The sequence below is a fragment of the Macadamia integrifolia genome, unplaced genomic scaffold, assembly GCF_013358625.1.
Source record: "Macadamia integrifolia cultivar HAES 741 unplaced genomic scaffold, SCU_Mint_v3 scaffold2041, whole genome shotgun sequence".
In the NCBI taxonomy this organism is placed as follows: domain Eukaryota; kingdom Viridiplantae; phylum Streptophyta; class Magnoliopsida; order Proteales; family Proteaceae; genus Macadamia; species Macadamia integrifolia.
This window is the reverse complement of record NW_024868474.1, coordinates 3,312-12,466: the sequence shown is the minus strand read 5'-3', so window position 1 is coordinate 12,466 and position 9,155 is coordinate 3,312. Positions and strand designations below refer to the sequence as shown.

Below are 9,155 nucleotides of genomic sequence, written 5' to 3'. Positions count from 1 at the left end.
ACCCCCTCTCTTTCACCAAATTAGACTCAGACCCCCTACCGTCAGTCACTGTTAAGAAAGAATTTGAAATGACATTTTTACCCTTTTAACTAAAACAAATAAACAATCATATTTTACCTTACCTCTCACTGCAACAACAGATACCAATGGCAGTTCAGCTTCTTCTCCGGTCACAGGCAGCTCCGGTCACTGGCGGTTCAGCTTCTTCTCCGGTCACTGGCGGTTCCAGCTTCTCTCTCTCTCTCTCTCTCTCTCTCGGCTGACTTGGGTTCTCTAAATAAAAAAACCCAAATGCTTAGTCATGGATTTTCAATCTTTACAGAAAAAAATTCCTCCAGATCGGAAATGGAAAAGGATCGAGTGATCACCGCCGCTAATGTCACCGCCACTAACAAGCATTGCAGATCTGGGAAGCAAACACGATTCCGGTAAGTAAAATGATAAGCTTTTATGCTGTTACAATTTCAAGTTCTGAGCAGAGTTGATCATCCCTAATATCCTGCAGCAGATCTGTTTCTTCTTCTCCTCTTAGATTTATTATTGTTTTCACAATTTCAACTTCTAAGTGATCAGATTTAAAGGTCAACTCTTGAAAATGAAAATGGGGAAGGAAGCAAAACCAACGACAAGGGTGGGGGAGAGCGATCAGATTTAAAGGTCTTCCCTTGACCTCAGTTGCTAACTCTACCGAACCGTTTCAACCATTTTTCTCTTTGAGAGAAACCAAAAATCCATTTTCTTGAGTGATCAGATTTAAAGCCCACCACTGCATCCAGCCTGGTTTCTTTCAAGATCAGATTACCGTCGCCGTGATCGTTGATGCAGCTGCCACCGCCGGTGCTCGATCTGGGAGAAAGGTACACTAAACATGGGATCCTGCCACCGCCGCCGTCATCGTGATCGTTGATGCAGCTGCCACCGCCGGTGCTCGATATGGGAGAAAGGTACAGTAAACATGGGATCCTGCCGCCGCCGCCGTCGTCGTGATCGTTGATGCAGCTGCCACCGTCGGTGCTCGATCTGGGAGAAAGGTACAGTAAACATGGGATCCTGCCGCCGCCGCCGCCGTGATCGTTGATACAGCTGCCACCGCCGGTGCTCGATCTGGGAGAAAGGTACAGTAACCATCGATTTGAGGATAGGACTTATTAGATGGGCATTTTAGGTACTTCACATTTAGTAAGGGCATTTTGGTATTTAATATAAAAAACAGTAGCTGACATCAGCATATAAAATATATTCTTTAACGGAGACTGACGGTAGGGGGTCTGAGTCTAATTTGGTGAAAGAGAGGGGGTGTTCCTATAATATTGGCATTCTCCAAGGGGTGGCGCTGTAAATTACCCTAAAAATAAAAGACTGAATCAAAAACAAAAGTGCTTGCATTAATTGAATAAAAAGAACTTACAAAAGTGTTTAAAGCATAAACCTAGAACTAGAGCTAGAGAAAGAGAAAACTAGAGAAAGAGATAGAGCAACTAAGAAAAAACCTTAGAAGAAGAATGAAGTGCCTCCTCCCCTTATGTTAATTCTATTATATAGAGAATGGGGGAGGGAAGCTAATGATTATAGCTTTTAAAAAAAAAAATTTTTTTATCTTGTTGATGAAGTGGAGGAGAGAGAAGAGAGAAAATATGTGGAGAGAGATCTCCCACGATTTTTTTTTGTCTTTTTCTTCCTATTTTTTCTCCATTTTTCTATTTTTCTCTCTCTTCTTGCACAAGGAACCCCCTTTAACCGATTTTTCTTGCTTGGATTTGGATAATATTCTATTTTAATGGGAAATTCCATCCATGCCATTGTCTTTTCTTTTCTTTTTTCTTCTTTCCTATTTTTTCTCTTTATTTTCTCTCTTTCTTCTTCAAACTTGCGTACAACTATTTTGGCCGACCTCCTTGAAGTGATGAGTAGGAGAGAGAAATATTCTAAAAAAACCTCAACAATATGGCAGCTAAGAGGTTCGAACTTAAGACCTCCTAATAAGCAAGGATTTTGCACATCACAACTCACCAACTACGCTAGATAGTTATTGTTACCAAAAACGAATCTTCAATCTCTTAAGGATGTGGTCTATCGATCCTTGTTGGCATTTGAAATATTTCTTATACCCTTAGGACAACTGCAGATGGGCTGGTTCTGCATCTCGGTTTAGTTCTGATCCATTATTCTTTTTTCTGTCCCGAAAAGAATAATCACTTGTACAGTTGACCAAATGAATGTGTACTTGCAATTAAACACTTCCATCTTGCTCAGAATTTTGTCCTCTTCGCAACCATGAAAAGAAATAGGATCTCTTTGCATGTAAAATTAGAGATATAGCACCCGATAGTCCTTAAGGCCTAGAAAATATAAAACCTATAAAAAGAGACCCAAGGTAACTCCATTCTAAATATGTAAAATGCATGTTTTACTATACTAGATTTCACACATAAATGTGCTCATCAGAATTCCCCCACATTTGGACTTTGCTAGTCCTCGAGCAAAACAAAAAGAAAAATAATAAAAAAAAAAAACCTAACTCACTTTTGTAGGAATCACGGTTGCACTTAGCATGTGCAACAAGCCTTTAAACCCCTAAGTCACCCCTAGTGGATGAGATGTGTCTCGTGGGTGTTTGTAGTGAATATACACCAAAAATTTAAAATAAATAAATCCCAACCTTGGCTAAAGGTAAGGCCCATACCGATTCGGAGCAAAGATAATTTTTCTTACAAGGGACCCCCACACTTGAACTTTTATTATCCTTTATCAATTCCAGGCACTAGCATATTTCTTAATTTGGAACTCACCTCGTCTCTTCCAAAATATCCTTATCTTAAGGTAAAACCACTTGTGAAGAAATAGGGAACCAATGACTAAGGCATTGGAGTGTTTTTGACCAAAATATATTACCAAGCATTAATGACATTTACACATTTTTTTCTCCTTTTTTCGCTTAATAAACTCTATTCTACTCCACTACTTTTGGCCTGAATGACATGGTGGAGCAAACATCAGACATCCAAGTTATTATGTAGCTTCACTTTTTGCATATGCCCACAAAGATAGTGATGCTAGAGTTCCTTCGGAAGTTTTCTCGTATGGAATTTTTGATCAAGACACCACGCTTCTTGAGGCGCAATGACCTGTCTAGTTCTAAGAGAATCAACTCTTATTCTTCTTTTTACCATATTTCACATTTCATTTAAAATTGTGCATACATCAACTCATGCTAAATTAAAAAGAATGTCTCAACTCCAAATTAAAAGTACAAGGAACCCACAGACTTACATCTGGTCCAACACCATAAAATAGGGGTCTCTTATTTTTCAAAAGAAAGTCTCATCTCAAGACACATGCTTGTTTCTTTCTTCTCAACAGGGTTTTTATACATTCAAAATAGGTACCTTAGTCAAAAATTTTATTTCCATACATCAAGCAACCAAATGGTATGATCATTAGCCAAAAGCCAAATTAGGACTTCATCCTTAGCAAGCTCAAAAATAAAAAGAAAAATAAACAAAACAAAGTGAAAAAAGCAAAAACTGGTTTCCCTCCCCCACACTTAAGTCATGTAATGTCCTCAATGCATGGAAAGAATTAAAAGCGAAGACAATGCAAGGGGGTCATACCTGATTAAAAGTTAATTATCAATGTAAAGAGGTTCATGGAGATCCATGACCTCTTCACTACCAGTAGTAGGAAACTCGAGGAACAATTTCAAACGCTGACCATTACCTTCGAAATTACCCCTGTTCTTAGATTCAGAATCTCTACAGCCCCATGGAGATATACATTATAGACAATAAATGGGCCATCCCATCATGATCTAAGCTTACCAGGGAAAAGATGCAATCGAGAGTTGCACAATAAGACCTTATCATCAATTGTAAAAGATTTACGCAGAATGTTCTTATCATGAAAAGCTTTGGTCTTTTCCTTATAAATCCTAGAACTTTCATAAGCATCATTCCTAAGTTCCTCCAACTCAGATAGTTGGAGCCTACGATGAATTTTCGCGTTAGACAAATCAAAGTTGAGCTTCTTGATGGCCCAAAAGGCCTTATGCTCCAATTCAATTGGTAAGTGACAAGCTTTCCCATACACCAAACTATAGGGAGACTGACCAAGGTCGGTCTTGAATGTAGTCCGATGGGCCCACAGGGCATCAATGAGCCTAAGGGACTAATCCTTACGGTTGGGATTTACAGTTTTCTCCAAGATTTGTTTGATCTGCCTATTAGACACCTCCACTTGACCACTAGTTTGGGGGTGATAAAGGGTAGATAGCTTATGCGTGATCCCATACTTTTTCATTAAAGCCTCAAAAGGTCGATTACAAAAATGAGTACCCCTATCACTAATTATTGCATATGGTGTACCAAAGTGGAAAAAAATATTCTCTTTGAGAAACTGGACCACCACTTTTTGGTCATTAGATTTACAAGGTATGGCCTCTATCCATTTAGAAACGTAATCAACAGTCAAAAGTATGTACAAATTCCCAAATTAGGGAATGATCCCATGAAATTGATGCCCCATACATCAAAGATCTCAACTACCAAAATAGAGTTGAGGGGCATCATGTTTCTCTTATTGATACAATCAAAAGACTGGCAGGTGGGACAAGCCTTACAAAAATTGAAAGCATCTCTAAAAAAATGGGCTAATAAAATCCGCATTGGAGAACCTTTGTGGATGTCTTCTTAGGTCCAAAGTGTCCACCACATGCATGGTTATAACAAAAAGAGAGAATGGAATGTTGCTCATGATTAGGAGCACATCGTTGGATAATCTGATCCTGACATATCTTAAACAAATAAGGATCATCCCAGAAAAAGTGTTTAACTTGGGAATGAAACCTATACTTATCTTGGGTGGACCAATGATCCGGAGTCACACCTGAAACTAAGAAGTTGACAATGTTAGCAAACAATGGTTCACTGGACATTACAAATAATTGTGCATCTGAAAAATTCTCATTGACTGAAAAATTGACAGTCAAGGAATCATGAAGGCGGGATACATGGTCTGTAACTAGATTTTCAACTCCTTTCTTATCCCTAATTTCTAAATCAAACTCTTACAAAAGTAAAACCGACCTAATGAGACAGGCTTTGGCATCGTTCTTCTGAACTAGGTATCTAAGAGCAGAATGATCAGTATACACCACCACATGTGAACCAACTAAGTAAGATCGAAACTTTTCTAATACAAACAAAATAGCTAAAAATTCTTTTTCAGTAGTTGTATAATTGAGTTGTATATCATTTAAGGTCATACTAGCATAGTAAATGACAGTGGACAGCTTATTAATCCTTTGACCCAAAATCGCTCCTATGGTAAAATCCGAAGCATCACACATTAGTTCAAAAGGTTCAGTCTAAATAGGTGGTTGAACAATTGGTGCATTGGTTAACTCCTTCTTAAGTTGTTTGAAGGATTCTAGGCACTCTTTAGAAAACTCAAAAGTTTGATCTTTGGCAAGTAATGAAGTGAGAGGTCGGACTAACTGACTAAAGTTCTTAATAAACCTTCTGTAGAAGCTTGCATGCCCTAGAAAAGACCAGACGTCTTTAACAGATTGAGGATGTGGTAAATTATCAATTAAACTCACTTTGGCTCGATCTACTCTAATTCTTTCCTTGGATATTACATGGCCTAAAACAATACCAGATTTAACCATGAAATGGTATTCCTCCCAATTCAAAATCAATTTTTTAGATATGCACCTTTTTAAAACTAGAGAAATATGATGAAGACATTCAGAATAGGAATTCCCATGAATTGAAAAGTCATCCATAAATACTTCTAAGAATTTTTCGACCATGTCAGAAAAGATGTTCATCATGCATCATTGGAACGTAGCAGGGGAATTACAAAGTCCAAAGGGCATACGCCTGTAAGCAAATGTTCCATATGGGCATGTAAAAGTAGTCTTATGTTGGTCCTCTAAAGCAATTGGGATCTGGTTATAGTCAAAATATCCATCAAAAAAATAATAGTATTCATGTTCAGCTAACCTATCTAACATCTGGTTAATGAATGGCCATAGGAAGTGGCCCTTCCAGGTTGCCACATTAAGTTTCCTGTAGTTTATGCACACTCTCCACCCTGATTGGATACGGGTTGGAATTAGTTCATTATTGGCATTAGGAACTACAGTCACACCAGAATTTTTAGGCACTACGTGAACTGGGCTTATCCATTGGCTGTCAGAAATAGGATAAATTATTCCATGATCCAAGCACTTTAGGATCTCTTTTTTAATGGCTTCCATCATCACTAAGTTAGCTCTTCTTTGGGGTTCCGTGGATGGTTTGGAATCCTCCATAAGATGTATATGATGTTGCATAATAGAAGGACTTATACCCTTGATATCAGCCATGATCCAACCTAGGGCTTCCTTATTATCTTTTTAACACTTTAAGTAACTTCTCTTCCTGGCTAGAAGTCAAATTTGAAGAAATTATTACAGGAAGAGTCTAGTCAGGCCCTAGGAAAGCAAACCTTAAATTAGTTGGCAACTCCTTCAGATCTAGCTTAGGGGGCTCAACTATGGAAGGTTTGGGAATGGAATTAGAAAGATGTCACAAGGGCTCCACTGGTGTGTGAAGACTCAAGACTTCAGAAAAGAAATTTTCACTATCATCATCCAACCCATCCATACACTCTTGGAATTCTGAATCAAAATCAATATCAAAGTTGGTAACTAAATCATCAGAAAAATCCAAAAAATCCTCAAGCATATTGATCTCTTCTTTCATATGTGGTTGCTTGCCTATCCTAAACATGTTAAACTCAATAGTTTGGTTGCCAAAAGATAACCTTAGGAAATCATTCCGACAGTTGATTAATGTATTACTGGTAGCCAAGAATGATCTTCTTAGAATTATTGGGATCTCATCCTTGGTTGAGAAGGGTTTAGTATCTAACACAACAAATTCAACAGGAAAAATAAATTCCCCCACCTTTAGTAAGACATCCTCAATCATCCCTTTAGAAATCTTAACAAACCTATCTGCCAACTGAAGAGTAGTTCCAGTGACTTTCAATTTTACAAATCCTAGTTGCTTGTACACATGGTAAGGTAAAAGATTCACACTTGCGCCAAGGTCAAGTAAGACATACTCAATGTAGGTGTTGCCTATAACACAAGATATGGTAGATCTCCCTAGATCTTTATACTTGACTGCTATAGGCTGAGTAATTATGGAACTAATGTTACCTACCAAGAACGCTTTTTTGGGCACACTAGTGATACGTTTGTGAATACATAAATCTTTCAGTACCTTTGCATAGGCGGGGATCTGGGATATGGCATTCAAAAGAGGGATGTCCACTTCTACATTTTTAAAGACTTCTAAAATTTTATCCATGGAAGCAATCTTCTTTTTTGTTTACTAAGCGATTAGGAAATGAGACAGGATAAACATAAGAACTGTTAGGGATTTGGCATTTTTTCAGAAGATTCATTTTTGGTTTCCTCAACCAAATCATCTTTAATTTCAAAAGAATCTTTAGGTTCATTAGACGAACCTGGAACAAGAGGCACACTTGTGTCATCAACTGAAGGAGAGTTAATAGGAGTAATAGATGGGGAAGATTTATGAACACTGTTGGTACTCTCTACCACTCCTAAAGGCATAAACAACATTACATTGGTTAGAGGGCTCTTGTTGGGTCTGACCTTGTACTATATTTAGTGGTGCATTAGTTGGTTCTTATGAACTAATAGGCTGATGATGCCTAGGGTTAGGCTCTAGTTGGCTGGGTAAAGCTCCTTTCTCCCTCTCACGCATAATTGAGATAACTTGGGTGAGTTCTCTCGTAAGATTTTGATGGCTTGTTATGATGAGGGCCATATTTTTTTTCAAGTTACTTATTCTACTTGCCTCTCTAGTGTTGGTAAACCCAGGGGAATGTTGATAAGATGATAGGAGAGGGGCCCTAGGAAAACTAGCCTGAGGTCCTACATTTGACCTAGGAAAAATATTTTGGGAAAAATATTGTTGTGCAAAAGGGAGGCCTTTGGGGTCAAGGTTGACCTTGATTATGAAAATTAGAAGGCCTTGCTTGGTTGCCTTGATTCCATGAGAAATTTGTGTGATTTCTCCATCCTGGATTGTAGGTATTACTATATGGATTATTCTGGTATAAGGCATTAACACTATCATTAGAAGTACCCCCAGAGGTGTTGGGGCATTCTTTTATGACATGTCCAGGGGACTGGCACCAAGCACAAATCTTAACCAAATTGACTGATGATGGCTCTTTATGAACAATAACCTCAATTTTCTTGATTAGGCTATCCAAATGGGCTTCCTTGGCTACTGTCCCATCCACAAATCTCCTTTTCCTCCTATGGTTCTTTCACTCTCTTGGGTTGATTCTCACTCACGGGTTTTGTCAGCTAAGTCAAGTAAGAATTCTCATGCCTTTCCTTCATCTATAAAGGATGTGAATCCCTCATGGCACAGAATCTATCATTTGTTTAGTTGGATAATCAATACCCTCATAAATTATTTGATATAAATGCCATAAGTCTAGGCCATGGTGAATGCATTCTTGGAGTAGATCCTTGAATCTCTCTATAAGTTTGGAAAATGACTCACTAGGCTTTTGCCTAAACTGAAGGATATCACTTCTAAGCTTATTGGTCTTGTGAGTTGGGAAAAACATTTTAGGGAAGACAACTGTGAACTGTTCCCATGAGGTTATGGAATTTGTGGGTAACTCATACAACCACTTCTTAGCTTGATCTTTCAATGCAAAAATGATAAAGTTAAGCTTAACAACATCATCAGAAAGTTGTTGGATCTTAATTAGAATACATACCTTTTCAAATTTCCTTAGAAATAGGTATGCATCCTCAGAGGTCAATCCATGGAAGTGGGGCAACATAGTGATGTATTGGGATTTGAGTTCAAAATTATTGCCCTAGGCTTGTAGTAGAACTATACAGGAAGGTTGGGCTATTCTAGCAGAGTAGAACCTATCTTTTAGAGATATAGGTGAAGGGTTTTTATGTTGGTCTCCTATATTGAAAGGTTTTAAAGAGAGCAAACGTATAGGGTCACTACTTGTTGGATCTTTTCTTTCTACCCGATTCTTAGTAATACGTACCCACCTAACACTCATGCAACAGAAAACTACCCACAACTAGAGTAAGACAA

The 9,155-nt window shown here is 38.2% G+C and overlaps 1 non-coding gene across 1 annotated transcript; it reads left to right on the top strand.

The window, feature by feature from the left end:
* The first annotated feature begins 8,527 nt into the window (after positions 1-8,527).
* On the top strand, positions 8,528-8,634 carry LOC122065494. Its single transcript, XR_006136024.1, has one exon. It is a non-coding gene; the product is annotated as a small nucleolar RNA R71 (small nucleolar RNA).
* Positions 8,635-9,155: the final 521 nt, after the last annotated feature.